General features: G+C 38.7%; 1 protein-coding gene across 1 annotated transcript in view; it reads left to right on the top strand.

Moving 5' to 3' along the window:
• The first annotated feature begins 12,832 nt into the window (after nucleotides 1–12,832).
• LOC143228318 (synaptosomal-associated protein 25-like) overlaps nucleotides 12,833–13,244 on the top strand; it is a 40,650-nt gene continuing 40,238 nt past the window's right edge. The window contains 1 exon segment of the mRNA XM_076459591.1: nucleotides 12,833–12,873. The gene's annotated coding sequence lies outside the window, so the exon portion shown is untranslated.

Below are 13,244 nucleotides of genomic sequence, written 5' to 3'. Positions count from 1 at the left end.
ACTGAAAACATAAACAAAGCCAGAGCTGTTACACGACTCACTCAACCGTGTGGCGACGATAAAAACAAGACGTTTATAACTTAAAACATAACAAACAAAGCCAGAGCTGTTACATGAGCCACTCAACAGTGTGGCGACGATAAGAACAAGACGTTTATAACTGAAAACATAAACAAAGCCAGAGCTGTTACACGACTCACTCAACCGTGTGGCGACGATAAGAACAAGACGTTTATAACTGAAAACATAACAAACAAAGCCAGAGCTGTTACATGAGCCACTCAACAGTGTGGCGACGATAAGAACAAGACGTTTATAACTAAAAACATAACAAACAATGCCAGAAGTGTTACATGAGCCACTCAACAGTGTGGCGACGATAAGAACAAGACGTTTATAACTGAAAACATAGCAAACAATGCCAGAGCTGTTACATGAGCCACTCAACAGTGTGGCGGCGATAAGAACAAGACGTTTATAACTGAAAACATAGCAAACAATGCCAGAGCTGTTACATGAGCCACTCAACAGTGTGGCGGCAATAAGAACAAGACGTTTATAACTGAAAACATAACAAACAAAGCCAGAGCTGTTACATGAGGCACTCAACAGTGTGGCGACGATAAGAACAAGACGTTTATAACTGAAAACATAACAAACAATGCCAGAGCTGTTACATGAGCCACTCAACAGTGTGGCGGCGATAAGAACAAGACGTTTATAACTGAAAACATAACAAACAAAGCCAGAGCTGTTACATGAGCCACTCAACAGTGTGGCGGCGATAAGAACAAGACGTTTATAACTGAAAACATAGCAAACAATGCCAGAGCTGTTACATGAGCCACTCAACAGTGTGGCGGCGATAAGAACAAGACGTTTATAACTGAAAACATAACAAAAAAAGCCAGAGCTGTTACATGAGGCACTCAACAGTGTGGCGGCGATAAGAACAAGACGTTTATAACTGAAAACATAACAAACAATGCCAGAGCTGTTACAGGAGCCACTCAACAGTGTGGCGACGATAAGAACAAGACGTTTATAACTGAAAACATAACAAACAAAGCCAGAGCTGTTACATGAGCCACTCAACAGTGTGGCGACGATAAGAACAAGACGTTTATAACTGAAAACATAACAAACAATGCCAGAGCTGTTACATGAGCCACTCAACAGTGTGGCGGCGATAAGAACAAGACGTTTATAACTGAAAACATAACAAACAAAGCCAGAGCTGTTACATGAGCCACTCAACAGTGTGGCGGCGATAAGAACAAGACGTTTATAACTGAAAACATAGCAAACAATGCCAGAGCTGTTACATGAGCCACTCAACAGTGTGGCGGCGATAAGAACAAGACGTTTATAACTGAAAACATAACAAACAAAGCCAGAGCTGTTACATGAGGCACTCAACAGTGTGGCGGCGATAAGAACAAGACGTTTATAACTGAAAACATAACAAACAAAGCCAGAGCTGTTACATGAGGCACTCAACAGTGTGGCGACGATAAGAACAAGACGTTTATAACTGAAAACATAACAAACAATGCCAGAGCTGTTACATGAGCCACTCAACAGTGTGGCGACGATAAGAACAAGACGTTTATAACTGAAAACATAACAAACAATGCCAGAGCTGTTACATGAGCCACTCAACAGTGTGGCGGCGATAAGAACAAGACGTTTATAACTAAAAACATAATAAACAATGCCAGAGCTGTTACATGAGCCTCTCAACAGTGTGGCGACGATAAGAACAAGACGTTTATAACTAAAAACATAATAAACAATGCCAGAGCTGTTACATGAGCCACTCAACAGTGTGGCGACGATAAGAACAAGACGTTTATAACTAAAAACATAATAAACAATGCCAGAGCTGTTACATGAGCCACTCGACGGTGTGGCGACGATAAGAACAAGACGTTTATAACTGAAAACATAGCAAACAATGCCAGAGCTGTTACATGAGCCACTCAACAGTGTGGCGGCGATAAGAACAAGACGTTTATAACTGAAAACATAACAAACAATGCCAGAGCTGTTACACGAGCCACTCAACCATGTGGCGGCGATAAGAACAAGACGTTTATAACTGAAAACATAACAAACAATGCCAGAGCTGTTACACGAGCCACTCAACCATGTGGCGGCGATAAGAACAAGACGTTTATAACTGAAAACATAACAAACAATGCCAGAGCTGTTACACGAGCCACTCAACCATGTGGCGGCGATAAGAACAAGACGTTTATAACTGAAAACATAACAAACAATGCCAGAGCTGTTACACGAGCCACTCAACCATGTGGCGGCGATAAGAACAAGGCGTTTATAACTGAAAACATAACAAACAATGCCAGAGCTGTTACACGAGCCACTCAACCATGTGGCGGCGATAAAAACAAGACGTTTATAACTGAAAACATAACAAACAATGCCAGAGCTGTTACACGAGCCACTCAACCATGTGGCGGCGATAAGAACAAGACGTTTATAACTGAAAACATAACAAACAATGCCAGAGCTGTTACATGAGCCACTCAACAGTGTGGCGACGATAAGAACAAGACGTTTATAACTGAAAACATAACAAACAAAGCCAGAGCTGTTACATGAGCCACTCAACAGTGTGGCGACGATAAGAACAAGACGTTTATAACTGAAAACATAACAAACAATGCCAGAGCTGTTACACGAGCCACTCAACCATGTGGCCGCGATAAGAACAAGACGTTTATAACTGAAAACATAGCAAACAATGCCAGAGCTGTTACATGAGCCACTCAACAGTCTGGCGACGATAAGAACAAGACGTTTATAACTGAAAACATAACAAACAATGCCAGAGCTGTTACATGAGCCACTCAACAGTGTGGCGGCGATAAGAACAAGACGTTTATAACTGAAAACATAGCAAACAATGCCAGAGCTGTTACATGAGCCACTCAACAGTGTGGCGGCGATAAGAACAAGACGTTTATAACTGAAAACATAGCAAACAATGCCAGAGCTGTTACATGAGCCACTCAACAGTGTGGCGGCGATAAGAACAAGACGTTTATAACTGAAAACATAACAAACAATGCCAGAGCTGTTACATGAGCCACTCAACAGTGTGGCGACGATAAGAACAAGACGTTTATAACTGAAAACATAACAAACAATGCCAGAGCTGTTACATGAGCCACTCAACAGTGTGGCGGCGATAAGAACAAGACGTTTATAACTGAAAACATAGCAAACAATGCCAGAGCTGTTACATGAGCCACTCGACCGTGTCTAAAAAGAAAAGAAAAAACAAGAATATGATCGAAAAACAAAGGCAGCTGTGAAATTACGTCACACCGTCACTTTAATATCATCGACGGCGAAGGTAAATTCCACATGTGCATTAGTTCCCAACCAGTTAATGCAGTTGCACATGTTAACACTTCCAAAAAGGTTGGATTGTGCTTAATCAGTCAATAAGATACTGGCAGGTCACTGGTAGTACAGTTCCTGTCTCGTCAAGGTCTTTACTATAAAATCAATTAGGGCGCTCGACTCGCAAACTAAAGTTCGCGGGTTTGAATCCCCGCTACCAATCATCCTCGCCCTTTCAGCTGTGGAACGTTATAATGTTACGATCAATCCCATTATTTGTTAGCAAACGAGCAGCCCAAGGTTTGGCGGTGAGTGGTGATGACTAGTCGTCCCCTTTCCTCTAGTCTTATACTGCTAAATTAGGGACAGCTAGCGCAGATAGCCCTCGTGTAGCTTCGCGCGAGATTAAAAAAACAAACCTTTAGAGCTTGTACATGGTACATCTTGTAAGGAAATGTTTGAAAAGTTGCTCATTAGAACCTTACGAAAAGTTGAATTTGGTAAATATAGACACAGAACAATCTCAGCTAATTTGTTGCATCCATATCCACTTCTACCTTATATAGCATGGCTGACCTAACCGACAGTTGCTTACAACAGTTCGATACATAAAGTCTTCAAATACTTCTCGTTCGTTAAATGTTAAACAGGTTTAGAATAGAATAAAATTCTGTCTACAAAAATTACGCCTTCCTAAAGTGCTGAAAGATTTACTAAAATATACTTATTTTCCATCGTACCACAATAGGCAATAAGAAAAAACAACAATATTTTATGAAGAGTTAACGTTATCCATGAAAATAATACATTTTGGTGAACGAACTAGGAGTCCTCCTAGTTTACGGAGTTACACAGCTTGAATCCGAGGTCCGATTCCCCACGATGGACGTGAAATGTGGCCCAGTGTGGCTCTAAAACAAACAAACAAACAAACAATGTTAACATTGTAGACGTAGATCGAAAAGAATGTCCAAAAGATATATGTGAAGACTAAACTTATTTTTTAATTTGATTTCTACGAATTATTTTACCACAGTAGTCCAATAGTTTGTAGTGTTATGATATCAGTATTGGTCAAGAAACCTTGTAAAGTACTGGTATTGTAAAACATTTAGAAATATTGTTTTCCCTTCGAAAATATCAATGCGATTACTCTTTGTTTTCCCTGTTTGAAGATATAGGTTTAAAATTTATATTCCCACAGAAGTTTAATACTTGTCTTCATTTATTTATTTTTTATATTTTGTATGGTTTTATGTAACCTGAATAATTCAGCCATTATATTCTGCGGCTCTCCGATCGCTATATTAAACGCCTGTATGCACCCAGTGTGAAAACGCATCAAAGCGGATCTAATAACTTCTGAGCATTGTGGCCTAAATATCGGGAAAATGAGCGTGAATTTTCGTGTTTTCGTACCTTGTTAGTGAGACAATGAAAGTAACTTTGCTGCCTGAAATAATATGATAACCATTGTCTGCTTCTCTTAGAAATTAAACTTCTATTTTCTTTCCATAAATTGAATAGATTTGTCAATATCTATTTTGTAAACAATAATACCGGAATTGAGACCATATTTGGCGATTTGGCGAAATCCAAAAATTCAAGGGATTTAATTGGTGATGTGCAACAGAGAACAGTTGGTGTTATTTTATTTTATTTTTTTTTATTGTTGTTATTAGGAGAGTTAAACACTCGATAGTTGTGGGATAGAGGGCGCTAAATTATTCAATTTAGGTTGTTCGATGCGACCGATATTGTCTTGAACGTTACACTGTCATTTTGCAGCGTGTAATCCTTATTGATTTTAATGGTGCTAGCACCGTTTTCTTCAGTACAAGTAATTATGAAATCACAGTAATTGGCCAGTTGTCAAAGGTTTCAAATTTAGTGTTTAGTGCTAAAATAATGACGTTGAAATGTGTTATTGTATTGCTTCCTCAGTCGAAGTTTAAAATCAGCTGTTGAATCTCTTATGATTTTTAGAATGTGTGTGTGTGTTTTCTTATATGCAAAAACCACATCGGGCTGGCTACCTGCTGGACCCACTGAGGGAAATCGAACCCCTGATTTTAGCGTTGTAAATCCGAAGACATACCGCTGTACTACCAGGAGTCTAATAAAATGCAACGCTCTTCATAAAATAAGGTGGTTAAATAGTCATGTTAAAATTCTTAGATCCAGTAATAAAATATTTTAGCCAGCGGACGCAACTTGGCAATGCAAACCTTTGACCGCAATTCAAGTTTAATCAGGGCCAAAACTCAATATTTTACTTTGAAAATGCCTCCACTGTTATAATGAGGTTATTTTTTTTATTATTGTAACATAATATTGTAATTGTGTAATACGTAGGCCTACAATCTTGAGTGTGTTTGGAAGGGGGTGTTTTTACGTGAGGCTTTTACTTTAAATATTTGTTATAATAACAACCAGTAGACTGAGTGCATGGTGATGTAACTTTTAAGATTCTTATTACAAATTTAATCCATTAGACTTGAATAACCCATGAAATTTAGATTTAGTTTTACATTACATGCACGTTGTTATTTATCTTATGATTATTATACCGGTGCAATTAATGCATTAAACCCTTGTTTAATTAGTATTTAACAACTTGTTTGCAGATTACTTATCTTTATTGCACAGTTTAAATTTATAAAGTTTAACTTTTTCTGCAAGGATTAATGCAAATGAAAACGTAATGTTATTATATAATGGATTTATAGCCGCCATTTTCGCAAGAAGAGAGCTTGTTAATTGACTAACGTTGTTTTATCAGTTTTAAAACATCCTGTTTATCATTTCGCTTTTCCAGCTATTTATGAAACTATTTCTCTATGAAACAAGAGGGAATTCTCAATAGCCGCGGCTTGTGAAATTCTTTTAGGCAGGATTAGAGTAAGTTAACATTACCTTTTTTTTTCTTTCCTCTTCATTTAGCTATATTTTCATCTACCAGCAATACCGCGTGCACCCAATTCGATTTTATTACTCATCAGGATCTCTACCAGCCTACCTTCAAATTGAAAATATTCTAGGTACTATAACAACAAATTAATCTACGAGACCTTGGGCGTGGTCAAATACAACGATCAAAAGGGTTTAATCTTCTGTGCCTTTGAGTCGAAACCTGATCACAAGTTGATCAAGTGATGATAGAGCTTTGAGCTAAATGTTTTATACTTAAAAACAACTCAGGGCTGTTTTATGAACCGATATGGCGCGGCTAAAAACACACAAATAAAGTACACGTTCAGCATACTTGTCATAATGTAACATAGCAATAAGTTGGAAAACTGACTCAGTTTGAGTAAATCTTTCATAATAATTGGATCGATGGAAATGTCAGATGTTGAAAACGTTAGGATCCACAACTGTTTTTTTTTTGTGTATGTGTCTTTTACGTAATTTGTTTTTTGACAAGTTCAATCTTTTAGTAGTTTCGTGACATATTCGCGCTTTTTCTTGTTGGGTAAAAGAAAAAAGAATGTTTGGTTTGAATTTCGCACAAAGCTACTTGAGGGCTATCTGCGCTAGCCGTCCCTAATTTAGCAGTGTAAGACTAGAAGGAAGGCAGCTAATCATCACCATCCACCGCCAACTCTTGGGCTACTCTTTTACCAACGAGTAGTGGGATCGACCGTCACATTATAACGCCCCCACGGCTGAAAGGGCGAGCATGTTTGGCGCGGCAGGGATGCGAATCCGCGACCCTCAGATTACGAGTCGCACGCCTTAACACGCTTGGCCATGCCGGGCCAAGAAAAAAGAAAGTTGGATAAAGAGACAACTGATAAGATATTTATTCTGTCAGCAATACACACTTGAAGCATTGTTTTAAGTAATGTGCAAATATCTATTATTGATCTTTTTGAGATTCCTTTGTTTAAAACAGGAAAACAAATCTGCGCATTATCTTTTATTAATTCTGCAAAGCCATAGCTTCTAACATGTTTGGTTCAGTATACACGAGGTCATTATACTTAAACTACTGTATACATAATAATGGTACTTAAGTTAACACACACAAAATAATGGTGCATAAACAAGTACGCGTAATGTTACATAAGCAAGCGCACATTGAGTAATGATACATAAACTTGCATATAGAAAGTAACTGGTGCTTAAACCCGAAAATACAGGGTCATAATATTTCAGCTTTCACATATATGGTCTTTGTGTTTAAACTGTTATACACACAAATGATACTTAACCTTACATATACAAATTCATGGCTCGGGGAAACCCGTGCTTTGCGCATGATATATTCATTTTCTGAGTATACCCACCAAGCATGTCTAGTTTGATTGATTGATTGATTGATTTAGTGTTTTATGGCACAAAGCAGCGAGGCTATCTGCGCCAGACATTCGGTAAAAATGTAAAAAAATAAATAAATAAATAAATGTAGTAATAGACATAAATGGAACTGAAGGTAAAACAAAAAAGTATAAAACCAATGTTGACACCTAGTCTACAATGTTAAGATAAAAGGTAGAGTATAAGAAGTTGTAAGGTATTTACTCTAGCAAAAAGGTAATGATCATAACCCGCCAGGAAGATTAACAGGTAAGTTCAAGAACCACCGTCAATCACCTGAAGTTGTCCTTTCCAGTCCTGGTTCTGGGTTATGTGTCATAGCAGCTATTATCAAAATGTAAAAGAAAGTAAAAGTTTTAAAAGACACTCCGCAAAATCGTAATAATGAGTAGCCAAATGTCCAGTAAAAGGATAAAGTCAAGTAAATGGAGTAAAATTTGTAGAAGTAATTGAAGATAAAAGCAAAACGGCAATTAAGACAGAAAATGGCGTAAAAACCAATGTTGACATCCAGTCAACAAAGTTGTAAAGAACTACCTGTAGCAGAATGGTAATGATCGTAACCCGCCAGGAAGACTAACAGGTAAGTATAAAAACCACCGTCAGTCACCTGAAGTTGGTCTTTCCAGTCCTGGTTCCGGGTTATGAGTCAATATGGCCAGTACTAAAAGTTAATTAGTAAAAGTGTGAAATGATATGCAGTAAAAGTATAATAACAACTCGCCAGGATGACTAACGAGTAGTTCAAACGGATAGTTCAAACAGGAGCGTTAGTCACCTGAAGTTGGCCTTTCCAGTCCTGGTGTCGAGTTATTTAATGTTCTGGCCATTGTCCAATGTCAAATTGAATGACAGAGATTAAAACTGTAAAAGGAACCACAATTAAAAGGTGTAATGAATAAACATGCAACACTTAAATGAGATTAAAAGGTTAATGGCCATTAAAAATTAAAAACATTATCAAGGTGGACAGAGTCACCATCACCAATAACTCTGTCCAATGTTACAGATTGACCCTGGGAAAAATATGTTTAAAATATTGCCGTCGTTGAGAATTGTAACGATGGCAAGAAAGTAAAACGTGGCTGATAGTGATTTGAGTGTTACACAAATTACACATTGGTGCATCAGTTCCAGATAAAAGAAAATGATGAGTTAAAAACTGTGACCAATGCGTAGCCTAGTGAGAACAACTTCCTCCTTCCGAACTTTACGGAAGCTAGATGGCCAAAGTCCAATTTTGGGTTTGATTTGAAAAGTTTGTTGTCACGTTGCTCACTCCAAGTGGACTGCCAGCTGGCACGGAGCCGACCCTTGAAGATAACACCATAGTCCATGTACGGAATAGGCATAGAGTGATGGTGCTGAAGCAGACATATTTAGCTGCCATGTCTGCAAGCTCGTTCCCGCGAATACCAACATGGCCTGGTATCCAGAAAAACTGGATTGAAGTAGCTGCTAATGAGAAACGGGCCAGTCGGTTACGAATATCAGCGAGAATAGGATGTGAGCCAACGTGTAGCGATTCCAAGGCAAGTATAGAACTAAGCGAATCAGTATAAATAGTGCAGTTGGAGTACTGCTCAGCTGCCATATGATCCAGGGCAAGAGATATGGCATACAGTTCAGCAGTGAACACAGAAGCTGTAGAAGGGATTCTGCGTGCAACTACTGACCCATAGCAAACCATAGCAGAGCCCACTGAATTACCTGATTTGGAACCATCTGTATAAATAGGAACTGAATGATTGTTTGAAAGATATTCATTGAATAAAAGACGGTACTTCCAATCTGGAGTATCTGCCTTTTTTTTAGGTGACTGAAAGAAAGGTCACATTTGGGGGCTGTAATAAGCCATGGTGGGATGGGCCGACCTGTGGAACATGCAATGTTATCCATGGACAGACCCAATTCATCCAATGGCGCCTGGATGTGAAGGCCAAAAGGAGGAATGGCAAATCGTCTGTTCTGAAAAAGTACGGCCCACTGAGGACGGAAAACACATTTCCAGGTGGGATGCTTTGGTAAGGAACAAAGTTTCGAAGTATATTGTAAAGGTACTTGCAAACGGCGAAGATGCAGAGAAGGTTCATGAGATTCAATGTATATACTTTGAACTGGAGAGGTGCGGAAAGCCCCAGTGCAGAGTCAAAGTCCTTGGTGATAAATGGGGTCCAGCATCTTTAAGGCCGAGGGTCTGGCAGAGCCATAGACCATTGATCCATAATCGAGTTTCGATCTAATAAGAGCACGATATACCTTTAACATTGAACAGCGATCTGCCCCCCAACTGGTAGAAGAGAGAACACGGAGGATGTTCAGTGCTCTTGTGCATTTGACCCGAAGCTGCTTTAAGTGTGGTATAAAGGTCAGTTTACGATCAAAGATAAGCCCCAAGAACTTGGTCTCCGGGACAACTGGCAGCAAAACTCCACCGATATGAAGTTCAGGATCAGGGTGAATACCCGTCGACGGCAAAAGTGCATGCATACAGTTTTGAGAGAGAGAAATTAAAGCCGTTCGCCATAGTCCACTTCCGTACACAATTGAGGGCGGTTTGTAGTTGCCGCTCAATATATCTCATGTTTGACGACTGACATGAGATGTGAAAGTCATCGACATACAGCCCATTCGCAACAGTAAGAGGGAGTTGTTCAGTGATGGCATTTATCTTTATACTGAAGAGTGTAACACTCAATACACAGCCTTGAGGGACTCCAAGTTCCTGTACAAAAGAACGGGAAAGTGTCGAACCCACACGAACCTGGAATCTCCTGTCCATTAAAAAATTTTTAATAAACATGGGTAGATGGCCACGTAACCCATATGTATGGAGGTCTCGCAAAACGCCATACCTCCATGTTGTGTCGTAAGCCTTCTCTATGTCAAAGAATATTGATACAAGATGTTGGCGGTTGAGAAAGGCTTCTCTGATAGATGTTTCAAGACGAATTAGGTGGTCTGTGGTGGAGTGCTGTCGACGGAACCCACACTGGGTGGGCGAGAGGAGGTTGTTTGATTCAAGGAACCAAACAAGACGAGCATTAACCATCCTTTCTAATGTCTTACAGAGACAGCTCGTCAAAGCAATTGGACGGTAGTTTGAAGGAATCTTGGGATCTTTCCCTGGCTTAGAGAAAGGTAAAATAATAGCCTGGCGCCAAGCATCAGGAAAAACATTCTTCTGCCAGATCCGGTTGAAAACAATCAGAAGGACATTAAGAGAAGCAGGAGATAAATGGTGCAGCATGTCATAATGAATATCATCAGGTCCAACAGACGTACTGGCAGACCGATGAAGGGCCATTTTTAGTTCCACCAGGGTAAAAGGAAGCATGTCTAGTACAAAAGCCACTTTGAAATGATTATACCCAACAAGCATGTCTAGTACAAAAGACACTTTGAAATGATTATACCCACCAAACATGTCTAATACAAAAGACACTTTGAAATGATTATACCCACCAAGCATGTGTAATGCAAAAGACACTTTGAAATGATTATACCCACCAAGCATGTCTGGTACAAAAGACACTTTGAAATGATTATACCCACCAAGCATGTCTAGTACAAAAGACACTTTGAAATGATTATACCCACCAAGCATATCTAGTACAAAAGACACTTTGAAATGATTATACCCACCAAGCATGTGTAATGCAAAAGACACTTTGAAATGATTATACCCACCAAGCATGTCTGGTACAAAAGACACTTTGAAATGATTATACCCACCAAGCATGTCTAATACAAAAGACACTTTGAAATGATTATACCCACCAAGCATGTCTGGTACAAAAGACACTTTGAAATGATTATACCCACCAAGCATGTCTGGTACAAAAGACACTTTGAAATGATTATACCCACCAAGCATGTCTAGTACAAAAAACACTTTGAAATGATTATACCCACCAAGCATATCTAGTACAAAAGACACTTTGAAATGATTATACCTACTAAGCATATCTAGTACAAAAGACACTTTGAAATGATTATACCCACCAAGCATGTCTAGTACAAAAGACACTTTGAAATGATGAACCGATCCACTTATCTAGTAAGAGACATCAGATCAAACAACACATGACACAGAACCGTAACACATAAACACTGCTGTCTGAAATGGAGTTCTGAAGTTTCCCAAATATCTTTCATTTTACAATACATGGTACCGTACGATGGCGTTATATGTTCTGCCCTTCTCCTAATTTCATTTCTTGCATAGTTTAATTAAGTTTAAAAAGCTTCTCACGCTCGCACACGCATTACTATTTTAGTTGTACAGATATTTAAACCTGCTATTGCGCTATTTTTATTGGTGTTGTTTATAGAATTTAACATGATGATACCTGAAATAATTTTATTTCTATTTGAATAAGTTCACAGTTTAAAGGAATGGTAGAACTTGATTAAGTTTAAAGAAATTTATCTAAACGCCTTGTACTTCTTTTGAGGGCCCGGCATGGCCAAGCGTGTTAAGGCGTGCGACTCGTCATCTGAGGGTCGCGGGTTCGCATCCCTGTCACGCCAAACATGCTCGCCCTTTCAGCCGTGGGGGCGTTATAATGTCACGGGAAATCCCACTGTTCGGTGCTAAAAGAGTAGCCCAAGAGTTGACAGTGGGTGGTGATGACTAACTGCCTTCCCTCTAGTCTTGCACTGCTAAATTAGGGATGGCTAGCGTAGATAGCCCTCGAGTAGCTTTGTGCGAAATTCAAAAACAAACAATTTCTTTTGAGCTGAAGCTACAGTATATGAACCATATAAGAATGCAATGATGTCTGTAAATTTTAAACGAAAAGAAAGAGATAAAAATAGAAAATATTGATTTAACGAAAGGTAGAATTAAATTCAAAGAATCATAATGTAATCATATTAATAAAAAACCCAATAAACGAATTACTTTCGAATTTGCATCTTATGTTCTTTGTGCTGTTTTACAGTTCTTTCAGGTTTGTAAAGTTTTGTTTGTTTTTATCGATTGTTGAAGTGTAAAAAAGTAGTTCTAAATCAGTTTGAAATATTTTATTTGTGTATTCAAGGTTTTATGATTGTTGTTTTTTCATGATATTTTTTTATATAATATTATTCACTAGTTTACAGTTGTTTTTAATGTACACTTTTAGAGCAAGGACGCAGGCATTCGCACCTTGGTGGCGTTGGATGAGCAAGGAGGTAAGCGCCATCTGCCGATGAACACAAGTGATGATTATGTGTGTCAACGAACCCTTTTTTTTCACTTTTTTTTTTCCTATTAATTCTTCTTTACGTAGCTGGATTGCTTTTTTTGCTTATCCTCACAGTGTCTGTCCATTTTAACTCTTTCCCTGTCTCTTCTTTCTCTAGCTGCCTTGAAAGTTGCAGGATCTTCGCGACTGAGCACGTCCTTTCACAATTTTATCTTTCAGTATTTTTTTCCCTGCAGAACGACGCAAGCGCGGAAAATATGAGGTTCTTATAAACTTTGAAATATATTTCTTCACTTCTGGATATCTGTTTTGTCTGTTGCCTGATATACGAAAGCTTTACTGTCTTTTGTCATATTA

The sequence above is a fragment of the Tachypleus tridentatus genome, chromosome 1, assembly GCF_004210375.1.
Source record: "Tachypleus tridentatus isolate NWPU-2018 chromosome 1, ASM421037v1, whole genome shotgun sequence".
Taxonomy (NCBI): Eukaryota; Metazoa; Arthropoda; class Merostomata; order Xiphosura; family Limulidae; genus Tachypleus; species Tachypleus tridentatus.
This window is presented reverse-complemented; position numbering and strand designations above follow the sequence as displayed.